Below are 15,675 nucleotides of genomic sequence, written 5' to 3' on the forward strand. Positions count from 1 at the left end.
TTTTTAATGAAACTTTTTGACCTAGTTTGTCATATTTAACCCACTGGTCTCCATTCTGTCTCTACTCAATGACAAGTGGACTTGTAACGGTGCCAAAAGGAAATAGCACTATTCTCGTCAGTAGGTGGAAAGGAACGGTGTCCTCTGCATAACGAGTTTTCTCAAAAATATCACCATGCTATCACAATAGTAACTAAGAGAGAGAGAGAGAGAGAAAGAGGAAGAGAAAGATAGAGAGATATTCAAAATGATTGCCTCTCTATCATGTAACAGCAGTCAGAGCACAGTGATGATTTAAAAACAACAACTCTGGCCTGATTCCTTGCTGTCATCACCTGTCTGCAGTTGTGAGGTTGTGTGGGCAGAAGTGTGCTCTCAAAGTGATGGGGGGGTTTGTTATATGTGCGCTCTCATGGGGATGTGATGGGGGGTGATGTCACTGTTGCAGGTTAGTAACACAGCCCAGTGGGAGTGGGACAAGTGCACCTCAGTAGCGGAGATAAAGTGTCTCCACGGTGACCTGACAGGATGTGACATCACTCTGAGAGAGTCGGTCGGTCTCGGAATCAAACAAATTCCAGTGGGGCCGCACTCATCCATCTGTCCAATGCAAAAAACTCTCAGGGATGCGCTTTTTCCTGCACTATGACCTGGAGTCCATTTTCTGCTTACAGTGAAAGGTAGAGAGAGCTGGAGAGAGGGAGAGAGATAGAAAAGAGAGACAGAACGAGATTTAAAGGAGAGGACGGCAGAGACCCTCTGGGTTCTTATTTGTTTAGTGAGAGTGTTTGGCTTTCAGCTCCTGCTTTGATAAGAAGGTGAGAGCTCTCTGAAATGCAAACTCAGCAGGCATGTGCCTGTGTGTGTGTGTATTTGTGTATGAGTGTGTGTGTGTGTGTGTGTGTGTGTGTATGTTTGTGTATGAGTGCGTTGGCCGTGTCTGTGTTTACGTGTGTAGTTTATGTGTTTCTGTATGAGTGTGTGTGTATGTTTTTCTTTATGAGCGTGGGTGTATGTTTGTGTATGAGTGTGGGTGCGTGTCTGTGTGTGTGTGTAGTGTATGTGTTACTGTATGAGTGTGTGTGTGAGTGTGCGTGTGTGTGTGTGTGTGTGTGTGTGAGAGAGAGAGAGAGAGAGAAAGAGAGAGAGAGAGGGAACGAGAGGGAGTGTGGGGTGTAGGAGGATGAATCTAATATGTTGACTGTTAATATTAGAAGTGAGGTGATAGTGATTCTGTGAATATTTGCAGAATAAACATGCTATAATTCATAGAACACACACCAGCATGAGCTAAACTATTTACAGATTTTTGCAGTTGTTAAGACACAAAAAACTGGTTCTTGAGGCACAATCATTGAAATCACTAACTCATGTAGCCTGTTGACCAGGTATGCTAAATCATAGGCACATTGTCTGCTTAACACTAAGTTCTAAGTAAGACTAAATTAAATAAACACAGGTATCTACATTACACACATGAGTGAAAACTAAAAGACTGTGTTTGTTGTCTGATAAACACTGCCACTGAAATACCACGCTCATTTATCAATTTCCTGCACCCTATATGCACATGAGAAAACACCATTGTATCCAATTTGATCACTTAGAAATCAGAGCTTGAACACTATGAATAGGATTTGCTCTTTGGTGCTCACAACAATGGAGGCCAATTGTGGAGAAAGAGGCAGAGGAAGAGGTGTTCAAGTAAGAGGAGGATGAGGAGTACGAAGAGAGGGAAGACAAGGAGGAGGATGAGGAGGAGGAGGAGGAGGAAGAAGAGGACTGTGAGGCATGAAATCATACCCTCTAAATGACTTTACAGTATTTCATAAGGAGATCTTAGACCCTAAACATTCACATTCTGTTTTTGCAGAAATGCAAGGCAACCCTTCACAGGGAGAAGAAATCACAAGAACAGGAACAACACATCATACAAATATGGTAATTGCAAACAATAGCATACTTTTGCAACAACTGCAATACCACATAATCATTGACAACACAACATTCAACCCAGCATAAATATGAGTACGTTTATCCACACTGGGCCGTCTACTGGAGCGGCATTAACTTCGGATGGAACAGCTGTACAGAGTGCTCTTTGAAAGAAACACTGCAAGAGTGAAACAACCGTGCTATGAATATGTGCAAGTAAGTTGCATGTTACTGTCTCAGCCTTTTACAATGCTGGTACTGTATTTACAGTTTTCTGTATTACTGTGCCACCCCATAAGGATTGATATCTGCATCCTTTCTGTCATACAACATGCTTCCCTGACTGTTTCATGGAGCTAGATGCTGCTGCAGACCAGCATATGTATATATACACGTATATGTATAATGTGTACTATATAGTTGATATATATATATGGGCCATTCTACCGAATTGGTGCAAAGTGTGGTCCCACAACAAGAAAAACTATTTACAAAACAATTAAGTATTCAGACATAGATATTTACTAAGAACATGTTATGGTCTATTTAAACCCAAGACATTAAATGAGATAGGGATAAGCTAAATATATACAAAATCATCATTTATAGGGTACTTTCTATTGGGAAGTAGCTGTCCACAACCCTGACATCTAAATTTCAGTTATCAAAAATAACACTTTTTAGATTTTTTTTAATGATCTAATTTCAAAGATCTTTATGATTAAGTTTAAACAGAACTTGGAAGATTTAGATTTATTGTGGGTTTAATTTAAAAAAAATAAACTATACTCAAAAAATCATGTCCATAGTTTTCATGTCACTACCGAAACACAGGAGTTTTAGTCCGTTGGCTGAGCCTGTTTTTTAGCCACACCCCTGCATTTATAACCAGGCAGTGATACTGCATCCCTGTCCCTCATGGCTGAATGGTAAGTAGCTAGATCCCATACTTTTGATATAAATGTGTTCCAAAGTCTGAAAATCAGTGTGTAACCTTAAGAATTGTCACTACCGAACACCTTTTTTTCTTCAATTAAGTAAACTTTTTGGGGTTCTATGCAAAGTATTATGTTTGTTTGTGTGTACACCTCTTCAAAGATTTGTTTGCTAGCCATGTGCTTGCTAGAATTATTTATTTATGCTCAAATTTAGCTAGAATTGTCACTACCGAAACAGTCACTACCGAAACAGTCGCTACCAAAACATATAGTAAAGTTTCGGTAGTGACATGATCGTTTCGGCAGTGACATGATCGTTTCGGTAGTGACAAAATGGAATGGTAAGTAGTTCAATCCCATCATTTTGAAATAAATGTGTTATGTGGACTAAATGGTAAAGATGTAGATAATGCTGATTTATATCTGAAATTGTTCAGGAGAGAAAGAATCATAAGACACCAAAATGCCAAAAGGAAAAAGTGGAGCAGAGAGGCTGAGAGAATACCGACAAAGAGTGAGGGATGACCCAGTGAAACACCAATAATATTTAAGGAAGGAAAGAGAAAGAAATAAGAAACGAAAGGAAGAAGGAAAGTTGAAATGTATCAGTGATTTATCCAACAGGGAGCAAAAGAAGGTCAGAAAATCATGGAGGAAAAGACAGCAAAAGCACAAAACATTTGTGTTTTTAATATTCCCAACCTAAAGCATGGTATGAGTTAAGATTAAGCAATAAGGTTGAGGAAATATGATACAACCTTGCAAACAAAATACTGTGGTCACTACCGAAACAGTGCTGTCACTACCGAAACACTGGATGTTTTGTAAAAAATAAAGTATATTGAGTTATCAACTAAAATGTTATGATACTGATTGGTTTAATGTATGTTCAATTTCATCAATCATCAACTCTGGAATCAATATGATCAGTATTTTGCATTTTACAAAGAAATATTGCACTTAGATTTTGATGAATTGTATAAATTCAACTTTGAAATTTGGTAAAAATTTCATTTTTATTGATTTCATTGTGAAAACCTTGAAGAAATATTTGTAAAAATACTCTTCAGAGAAGGGAAGGAAACACAATCTGAACAGGTTAATAATACGTTTTTACTATAGTTTATTACCATGTTTCGGTAGTGACAATTTTAGGGAGAAGAAAAACATTCCAACACATTCTGAAAATACAATATAAAAATTGACGGTTCATTTACTAGATATGTGTACTTTAGATATGGTACAATATATATACGGACAAAGTTTTGGGAATAAAACATAAACATTTTCAAAATATTTCCAACCTGACTTTGCACCAATTCGGTAGAATGGCCCATATATATATATATATATATATATATATGTGTGTTACTGTATGAGTGTGTGTGTATGTGTTTCTGTATGAGTGTGTGTGTGTGTGTGTGAGAGAGAGAAAATGAGAGAGAGAGGGAAAGAGAGAAAGAGAGGGAGTGTGGGGTGTAGGAGGATGAATCAAATATGTTGACTGTTAATATTAGAAGTGAGGTGGTAATGATTCTGTGAATATTTGCAGATTAAACATGCCATGATTCATAGAACACACATCAGCATGAGCTACACTATTTACAGATCTGTACAGTTGCTAAGACACAAAAAAATGGTTCTTGAGGCACAATCATTGAAACCACTTACTCATGTAACCTGTTGACCAGGTATGCTAAATCATAGGCACATTGTCTGCTTAACACTAAGTTCTAAGTAAGACATTATTAAATAAACACAGTTATCTACATTACATACATAAGTGAAAACTAAAAGACTGTGTTTGTTGTCTGATAAACAACTGTTTGTTGTCTGAAATACCACACTCATTTATCAATTTCCTGCACCCTCCATGCACATGAGAAAACACCATTGTATCCAATTTGATCACTTAGAAATCAGAGCTTGAACACTATGAATAGGATTTGCTCTTTGGTGCTCACAACAATGGAGGCCAATTGTGGAGAAAGAGGCAGAGGAAGAGGTGTTCAGTTCAAGTAAGAGGAGGATGAGGAGTACGAAGAGAGGGAAGACAAGGAGGAAGAGGAGGATGAGGAAGAAGTGGACTGTGCGGTATGAAATACCCTCTAAATGATTTGACAGTATTTCATAAGGAGATCTTAGACCCTAAACATTCACATTCTGTTTTTGCAGAAATGCAAGGCAACCCTTCACAGGAAGAAGAAATCACAAGAACAGGAACAACACATCATACAAATATGGTAATTGCAAACAATAGCGTACTTTTGCAACAACTGCAATACCACGTAATCACTGACAACACAATATTCAACCCAGCATAAATATGAGTACGTTTATCCACACTGGGCCGTCTACTGAAGCAGCATTAATTTCGGATGGAACAGCTGTACAGAGTGCTGTTTGAAAGAAACACTGAGTGAAACAACTGTGCTATGAATATGTGCGAGTAGGTTGCATGTTACTGTTTCAGCCTTTTACATTAAAGTGTTTTATTTGTCACATACAACGAATGTAGTGAAATGTAAAAGTGTCTATGCTCCACGCTGTGCAAAATAAAAAAATAAAATTAAATAAAATTAAATAAATAAAAAAAAATAAGGAAAGTGCTGAATTAAAACATTTCTTCAACGCATCACTCAAAAAGTCTCTCAGTCCTTGAATTTAGACTGCGTAGGCGTCTACCCGACGGCAACAGGGTGAAGAGGCTGGCATTGGGGTGTGAGTCATCCCTCATGATATTTCTTGCCCTCGACTCCACCCTCTTGTGGTAAATATCATGCATGGTCGGTAGGGATGCTCTGATAGTACGCTCGGCTGAGCGCACCACCCTCTGTAGATTGGCCTGGTCTTGGGCAGTACAGCTTCCGTACCAGACGGAGATGCATCCTGTGAGGACGCTCTCCACAGTTGAGGAGTAAAAAGTCACGTGTTGTGTGTGGAGGGTCCAGGTTAGGTCCTCAGTGAGGTGCACCCCCAGGTACTTAAAACTAGGGACCCTCTCCACAGGCTCCCCGCTGATGGTGAGGGGGGTGCACCCGCTGTCCTGCTTCCACCACCATTTCCTTCTTATTGACATTTAGGGCCAGATTGTTGGATTGACACCACAGTGCCAGGTCTGCCACTTGATTCTGGTAGGGCTGCTCGTTGTTTTGGGAGATTAGACCCAGTACCACGGTGTCGTCGGCAAATTTAATGATGGAGGTTGAGCTTCCGGAGGCTGTGCAGTCATAGGTGTATATGTTGTACAGCAGCGGGCTAAGAACGCACCCTGGGGGGAACCTATGTGGGTCAGTGGCCCAGAGGTTACACCACCCTCTACTCTCACCACCTGGGGGCTGTCAGTGAGGAAGCTGAGCACCCAGTTGCACATTTGGGTGTTGATCCCCAGCGACCTCATCTTGACGACAAGGCGGAGGGGGACTATGGTATTGAAAGCTGAACTGTAATCAATGAACTGCATCCTCACATAGTTCCCCCCCCACCCACCATCCAGGTGAGTTAGAGTGGTGTGTAGAAGGTTGGATATGGCATTGTCTCTGCTTCTGTTTGCTTTGTATGCAAACTGGAGGGGGTTGAACGAGCTGGGCAGGGAGGTGCAGATATAATTTTTCACCAGCCTTTCAAAGCACTTCATCACTGCTGATGTAAGGGCCACTCGACGGTAATAGTTCAAACATGATTGACTGTTTAAAGCAGGGGTTTTCAACCGGGGGTCCGCGACGGCGTTGCAGGGGGTCCGCGGCATGAGCCTATGTTGATCAGTTCACCATTGACTTTTTATTTTTATAAATTCGCTTTGCTATTTCCAGATTACTCTTGAATATCGTGAAAAATGTCTAAAATAAGAAAAACATGTCAATCTAAATAGTCTGAATAGCCAAGTCGCATTGCCTGAAATATACTGATGTAGACCCATATTCAGCGAAGAAATTACACTGACAAGTGCTACAGGCGGATTATGTGTGCGGGGGGAGGGGGCGTGGCGGCGGCGGTTAGTAATCTACCCTGATCATTTCACATGTTTAAGTGTTATAGGCAGTGGCGGCTGGTGATTTATTTTTTTGGGGGGGCGCAATCATAGACAGATATAGACTATAGGCGCAGTTGGGCAGTGCGGTTTAAATAGCACTCCACAATGAGAAAACAAAAACATAAGAGAGGTTTTGAGTAGAATATATTAAAAAACAAAATATTTATTTCATGAAAACACAGTGCTCAACACTGTCCACTAACAACTCTCAACAAACTGTAAAATTGGGCATGAGAGGTTTAGAGCAGAATGGTTTAAGAAACATTGGGTTGGGTTCCAGAGGTTTAAATATTGGGTAGTAGAGGTTTAGAGTAGACTAGATTCAGAAACATTGTGTACAAGTTTAAAACAGAGTAGATAATTTTTTTTTTTTTTAAACACAGGGTGTAGAGGTTTAGAGCAGAATAGAGTGAGAAAGACTGAATGATACCAGTAGTTTAGAGCAGAATAGATTCAGAAATACTGGATTATACTAGAGGTTTAGAGCTGAATAAATTCAGAAACACTGGATGATACTACATGTTTTCGAATGCCAATTCGGTACCCTTCGTCCAACTCCTCTGCAATACTCAGTCTTCCAAAGAGGCTTAGCTTCAGGCTGTTAGTTAGATGGCTGCGGCAAGATTCGTGCTTCTTACATTTATCGTTGAAGTGCTTTAGATCCCTCATCCCCGTTGCAGTCCAGATTGTTTCAGTCCCAGGACTTTGGAACAACAGGCAGGGAAAACAAAAAAACGCATCACTCACTGAACAACCAGCTAACCAGCTCCGGTTAGCATACAGGCTTGAGAAGCTACGGGTGTACGTCCTCCCGCGGTCGACGCTCTGCTGCTGCATTTTTAAATCCGGACGTTCGGGTCCCATGTCTTTCAGTCTCTTCTTATCGACATCTGATCGTCGATTCGAAAGTTCAGTCGGCATACTCACAGAATCAAAGTCTCTGCTAGCTATGTTGCTCTCGTAGATACGTGAGATGTATATGGGATGTGAGGGAATGATAAAGGTCTCTGATTCGACGAATAGTCCAGTCGCGTTGAAATAAGAAACAATGTCATTGGTCAGGGCGCAAAATTTTGCGCCCCAGGATCGAACTTTCATCCGCCAATGAGAAGCTGTCCTTGCTCAAATGTTGCAGAAAAGTATGAGCGCTCCAATTGACTTCCATTTGGCCGGCGCCCCTCCAGGGAGGAGGGGCTTATCTCAGTGATAACTGTTACGAATGGTGGGTGTTGTGCAGGACTCAATTGCACGACTCAGCACAGGGGTAGATTTAAAGGGTGAAACGTTTTACTAGCCGGGTTCGGTACACAGGTAGGCAGTCCAAAAATAGCAAACAAAACCAAACAGGGAATAGGCAGGAGAATAGTTGTAGGGCAGGCAGAGGTCAGAAGCACGAGTAATCACTTTAACAAGGAGGAAGCGCTAAACGCTAGGAACACCAGGAACAGCGGAAAAAACAAGGAACATACCATATAACAATAATTTACGAAGACGCCACGAGAAACCAGAAAACAAGGACTATATATATATATATACACACACACAGGCAACAGATAACGAGGGACAGGTGAGAAAAATCAAGGCGGGGCAGACAAAGACACAGGTGGACTAAACAAGGGGAATTAACAGGACACAGGTGAAACCAATAATACAAACAAACCGGGAGATTGGGAACAGGTGAGGGGTGGAGACACGGACAACAACAAGAGGGCACATGGCATAGACAAACAAACATAGGAAAGCACATGGCGGGAACAAGGAAGCACGAGGACAAGACAAAGGAACAAACATGTGACAACACAAGGGAGACAAACTCAGAAATTACACACAGACAGAACACAGACCTTACAATAACGAATGGCAATATATTATATTTGGTCACATTTAAGTGGTTGTTGGCAGGGGCTTACGGTCTCCCACACACATGTAACGCGTTAACACAGTACAGTTCCTATTTTAATTGTTTGGTATATAATGTTTTTTTTCCTTTTTTTCTTTTTTTTTCATCTCAAAATTTGAGGAGGGGCGGCGCCCTTGCGCCCTGTATTGACGCACCGCCACTGGTTATAGGCAGAATATGTGTGCGGGGGAGGGGGCGTGGCGGCCGCGCTTACAAACACTCTTCCCTGTCTGTTTCATGGAGCTAGATGCTGCTGCAGATGCTGCTGCAGACCAGCATATTTATATAGACACTTATAAATATATAGTGTAGTATATAGTTGATATACTGTATAAATGAGCTTGACTTCAATATAGCCAAAAACAGACGTCAGTGAGGCAACATCATTTGGCAGCAAACCATTGTCCATGTTCATTGTCCATTAAAATGAGGGCTTTAATTGGCCAGAATTATATGTCCTGCACCACCATGCCAGTCTTGGCCCATGTAACACAGCTCATATTATCATATTCCTTGACAGCCTGCATGGCATCCTCATTCCCAATGACCAGAGGAATGTGCCAGTGTTCTCCAGGTTTGTTGTGATATGGGACAACATAAGTTTCCACCTAGCTGCTGTGGTCCATAATTGGTTCGACAATTACCCACAATTTCAAGTTTTCCACTTTCCCCCTTACTCTGCTTTCCTGATCGCTATTGAGGAGTTCTTTTTTCGGCCTGGCGTTGGAAGGTATATGACCGCCAACCCCACCAACGCGCATCTCTCCTCCAGGCGACGGAAGAGGCCTGTAGCGACACTAATATGGATGCATGCCAGGGCTGGACGCGCCACTCAAGAAGGTACAGTACCTTCCCCTAATGTTTGGCCAGAGAGGACATCGCTTGTGATGTTGATGTGGTCAGATGCACACTGAAGACGGGATGGACTGTAACTGCAATTGCACATAGTGTATTTGTTTACAATATAGTAACTATATTCATAAAGTTTTCAGTGTCTGACACTGTTATGAGTATGAGTATTGGGAGTGAAAAGAATTGTTATAGTCTATATTTAGAGCATGCTACAAATGAAAACGAGTGCAAGTGATGTCCGCTAACATCCCCCATGGATAAGGAGATATGCGAGCTAAGAGCTGCTAGTGAAAATGAGGAGAATGGTGAGGAGGTGGGATACTTTGCTATGCTGGAGCTCGTGACATGGTGGACAGATGAGGAGGATTTAAATCTCCTAGAAAGCGGATGTAGGGTGAGTGACAGCTGTCAATCATCCATATGGGCTCTTCCCGAAATTTGTTTAGAAAAGCATCATTCATACTTAGCACATCAGTGTGAAGTTGGCATGAGGAATAAGCTATTTATTTGTGCTGCAGAAATACCATTTTCTTTTAATAGTTTTGAATGAAGTGTTTGCTTTTTGCAAGAGATTTTTTTATTTGTGTATGTATAGTTGTGTGTGTCTCTGTGTGTGTGTCTGTGTGTGTGTGTGTGTGTGTGTGTGCGCATGTGTAGGTGCTTGTGTGTGTGTGTGCACGTGTAGGTACGTGTGTGTGTGTGTGTGTGTGTGTGTGTTTGTGTGTGTGTGTGTGTGTGCATGTGTAGGTGCGTGTGTGTTTGTGTGTGTGTGTGTGTGCGTGTGCGTGTGTGTGTGCGTGTGCTTTTGTGTGTGTGTGTGTGTGTGTGTTAGTTTGTTTCCTGTATTGTTATAAATGGCCGCTGGGTGCGTTAGCAGATGGACACAGTGCTATCAGCTTACAGCTCTGAGTGGCTCTGTGACTCCCATCAGAGGCATCTTCCCGTCAAACTGTGAACGTTGAATCTGTGGTCAGGACAGACACAAACACACATAGGCAACCCCCCCTCCCTCAACACATGCACTCACATATACACACAGACACACACACACGATGGAAAGAAGCTTTTATTCCAACTAATGTTTTTCTATAATTGGTGTCTGTGTGTGTGTGTGTGTGTGTGTGTGCGCGCATGTGTAGGTGTGTGTGTGTGTGTGTTTGTTTGTTTCTTGTATTGTTATAAATGGCCGCTGGGTGCGTTAGCAGATGGACACAGTGCTATCAGCTTACAGCTCTGAGTGGCTCTGTGACTCCCATCAGAGGCATCTTCCCGTCAAACTGTGAACGTTAATTCTGTGGTCAGGACAGACACAAACACACAAAGGCACACACACACACACACAGACAAATGTACACACACACACACACACACACAGACACACAGAGAGAGATAGGGGTTTGAGTCAGGACAGGTAATCAGTCAGGGTAAACATGTCTACTTCCTCACAGACAGTTTCATAATATATAGCTTTTAAGCACTTTAGAGTGATTATAGCTATGGTACGTGTGCACACTCGTACACACGCACACACACACACTGTGACAGAATACAATAGTTCCATTGCTGATGAAATATAACTATTTCCATTTCAGTTTTCTGTTATGTTCTCTTCCACATGTAATCATCTGTTATACACCATGTATTACAAAATGCTGCACTTTTAAAGACAACTTTTGAAGACTGGAAATGTTTCTCACTTTAGGGTATGAAGCTGTTTTTCTAACATTGAAGAAAAGCATCCTCAGAGAAGAGACTTGTCTGATTTAAACTACACCAACATTAAACAAACCCCAAACATCGAAGAAACATTCTGTAACGTTAAGTTGTGAACAGGGACTACGGGCTATACTGTGATATGAGAGTGTTTTTCTTCTTTATTCATTAGAACCACAAAAAGCGTAGTCACACACACACACACACACACACACACACACACACACACACAAACACAAACACCGGAGAGCTCCCTTCTCCATCATGTGTGTCTGGGAGGCAGGAGCAGGGGTCAGGGAAACCCTTGAGCAGCGTGTCTCCATCTCTCTGAGTGATGAAGTGACAGAGGAGTCACGAAGGGCTCACCGCGGTCGTCCGTCACCCAAAGCCAGCCGATGTCACATTCGCACATTTTCACCCTGTAGTTTGCCTGAGTGTGATGGGGAGGGACACCTCAGGATACAGGGCCTAAGATATGCACTGAGAGAGTAAACCAAGATGGATGTGTGTGTGTGTGTGTGTGTGTGTGTGTGTCTGTGTGTGTTTGTGTTGTGTTTATGCTTTATAACATCTATCCAAAATGATGAAAGACCACATAAGATACAGTAAAACTAGAAAAAACTAGTTTTCATTAACTCTGACTTTGCGGAGGGTAGATAGAAAATGGGGTGTAATGTAAAGCAGTATGAAGCATTGTTCAGTGTGTATATTGAAAATAACAGCCTTAGGGCTACATATATATTGTGGTGATCTCAAGCTGGATATTAGATGTATCAGCAACTCCTGCTTAGCATATATGATGTTGATAACCTCACTGTAAACCTGAACAAGTTCAGAGTACTTAAAACTTTTGATGTAACCGATTACATAATAAAATTTTAGTACATATATTATTATTTTTAAGTAAACTTAACTTAAAAATGATACATCGGCTATACTGATTTATTTTGTTATCGTTTTCATAATTTTTAAGTTCTCTGAACTTATATTCAAATATTTTTATACTTAAATCTTTTAACCTCTATGTACTAAATTATTTTCACTCAACAACACAAAATAAAATTAAGTTTTAGGCCTTAAAAATCAAGTTCAGTGCACTTAATATTGGTGAAAGAGTTCAACTTAATTATTCTGAGTAAATAATACTTAATAAGCTTACTTTTTTTAAGTTAACTCCGCTTGATTATTCTGAGTAGGTAATACTTAAATAGCTAACTTTTTTAAGTGAGCACTACTTATTTTCAATTATTGACCACATATACTGATTTTCTGGTTCTGTTTACAAACTGACTTTAAACTGAAAGTTACTCTACAAGAAACATTCAAATCTATGTAAGATTTCTATTAAAAAGAGTGAGATGAGAAAAACTTAAGAGGTATCACATCATTTATATTTCTTGTAAAACAACTGACAAAATAAAAGATTACATCAAAGCTTTAAAGAACAGCGTTACAAAGTTAACAAGTCAACAACAAATCGTTTATTTCAACAAATAATTTCTTAAGGTGAGTAAGGACGGTTTCAGAGGTTTGTTGTCATCCAGACACATAAAAAGGTTCTGTATGAGAAGGTGTGCGTGAGTTTTTTGGGATATTCTAAATTGAAAGCATATGTCAGGCCAAACAACAACATAAATGCCTCAGAAATCCTCTGCACCCAATTCAAAGATGTTCTCGCAGCTGAAGGGGTCGGGACCCGATGTAAGGAGAGCAACAGGAGCATCATCAAAATCTGGCTCCTCTTCCTCCTGCAAAACTTCATCAATACAATTACCAGGAGAGTTTCAATGGAAACACTTACGAAAAAACTGTTAAATAATAATACATAGTATCAACTAATATTAAAGTTTCAGTAACAAACAAAATGTGATCACTGTTGTGCAGTTAATCCTAGACATACCTGAAGGTCATAAGCCTCGAGGATCACCCGTAGCACCTCTGCTGTCTTGCCAGTCCGTGATGCCTTCTGCCTGTACACAAAAATATCTCCTTTGGTTGACTCCTCTTCTTATATGTCTACATCAAATCAGTTTGTTGTTTATATGCAACACGAATGCTGTCAGGGCAAAAAGAATAGTGTAGGTTAGGGTGACCAGATTTCCCGGACCTAAAACCGGGACACTTTGCGCGTGACCGTAATGCTCGTGCACGCACACGCTTTTTATCCTGAACATGTGCCAGCCCGGGTCAGACATAGACATAGATTTTGCCTAAAGAACACGTAGGCCTACTGTTCACAACATAATGGGGTATCTCAGTTAATATTCATGGATTTTCTATGTAGCATACATATCTAAGAAATAATATTAAAAGACATTAGCTAAGTGAGTTTTGTGTGGGACCAACTTTATTTTTCAGAATTAAAGCATTCTTTTGGAAAATGCACCCACTGAACTTGTGAAAAAGTTTGTGAAAAGGTATTTTTCAATGCATGGCAATAAACGAACTTTTTTTAACTGCTGCCACAGGCTTGAACTAAAGTTATGGTGACACTTTACAGTAAGGGTACATGAATTATGAATTATTATTGTGCTTTACTTTATTCCTTTATATCTTATGAATCATCAGGAATTGACATGAGTTCATAGCCTCTCATTCATGACCTCATGCATGAACAACACATCAACTTAAGTGGGTACATTATTATGCACAAGTTGTGGTTAAATCAGAATTTGCGCAGTGATGACCACATTGTTTTGCATAAAAAGAAATGATCATATTATTAAATCATAATTCATAATGTGCCGTACCTAATGCTTTAGTTGTGTTGTTCATTTATGAGGTCACGAATGACATACTATGAACACGTCAATTCCTGATGATTCATGGGATATTAACGAATGCAGTAATACATAAATCATTAATGACATAATGCATAATAATGTATACTACATCAATTAATTAATGCATGAATTCATGATAATTGTATCCTGTACCCTTAGCGTAAAGTGTTACCAGTGTTATTCCAACAACACACACACACCCTATTTGAAACATTCATTCCATATATTTGTTAGAGGAGTGAATTTGCCGAAGTATCATTGTATTGGCTGAAAGCCTGCTGTGAAATTGCGCATGGACTTCGCGGAGGAAGTGGTAAGCCCTTTGCTAAATCTTAAGTGAATGGTGACTTTCTCTTCAGCATTGTCGTAGTGTAGCCTAGCTATTGATATACCGGTAGCCTGACCGTTAAAACGAGACATAAGAAGAGGCTTTGCAACAATGTTTACAAATATACATTGTAACGCTGGCTGCACAGATTATGCAGACGCAGACCGTTACGATTGACTGACACACACACACATTGTTCAAATCATACGCTGGACGCTTTATTAGTCTTTGCACATGGGTTTAGTTAATGATCGGGCTGTAATAAGACCACATCGGCTATGTAATCGCTGACAACTGGGACAATTTCATAGTGGTTGGTGTAAACCGGGACATTTTAGCGTCCCGACAGGTTTTTGTCGGGACTCGAGACACGCAACTCAAAATCGGGACTGTCCCGGTAAAATCGGGACTGTCCCGGTAAAACCGGGACGTCTGGTCACCCTAGTGTAGGTCTTAACTGAAGTTCTCGACCATTATTGTTAGCTTGCTGCTAACACTTTTATCCATCAGATCCATTAAAACACATAGAAGCTAGCTAGCTGCTAAAAAGTTACATATAACATTAGCATGCTGATATGAATTATATGGTGTTTCTGTAGAACATGAGTTGTTTTCAACATAAACAATTGATTGTTGTTTACTTTGCACATGAACATATTTTGGGGGAAATAACCCACTAACTAGCTCTTTAGCTCTTTAGCTTCCTAGCCGCCAGCGCCAACAGTCGTGCAACTAAACTTGCTACTTGACAGCCAAAACGTGATTACTCAATAATAATTACAAAGAGGGAAATTAGCCACTTCTTATCGCAATTTCACTTGCTCCCGCAATTTTGTAGCAACAAACACCTAAAAAACACTGTTTACTTACCAGATAAGGATGCTTAGCAGCGACAGGATTACTAAAATATCTCCTTTGGTGGGGTGACCAGACGTCCTCTTTTACCCGGACATGCGTCCGGCAGTGATTGCAAAATCGTCCGGGATTTTGCCTCGTCGGATATTTGTGTTTCTCTGGGTCCTTCACTCTTCCTTTTACGCCCTTACAAGTTTAGGAAAGAATATCTCCCTTACGTTCCACCTTCTAGCACAAGCTCTGACTGTAGCGAGAACTGTCATTGGTCGACCGGCCTCTCAGTGTTGCCAGATGCACGATAATTATCCTCCAAAGACGATCATTTTGAGCATTTAATA

Source organism: Clupea harengus, chromosome 12, assembly GCF_900700415.2.
Source record: "Clupea harengus chromosome 12, Ch_v2.0.2, whole genome shotgun sequence".
Classification (NCBI taxonomy): Eukaryota; Metazoa; Chordata; class Actinopteri; order Clupeiformes; family Clupeidae; genus Clupea; species Clupea harengus.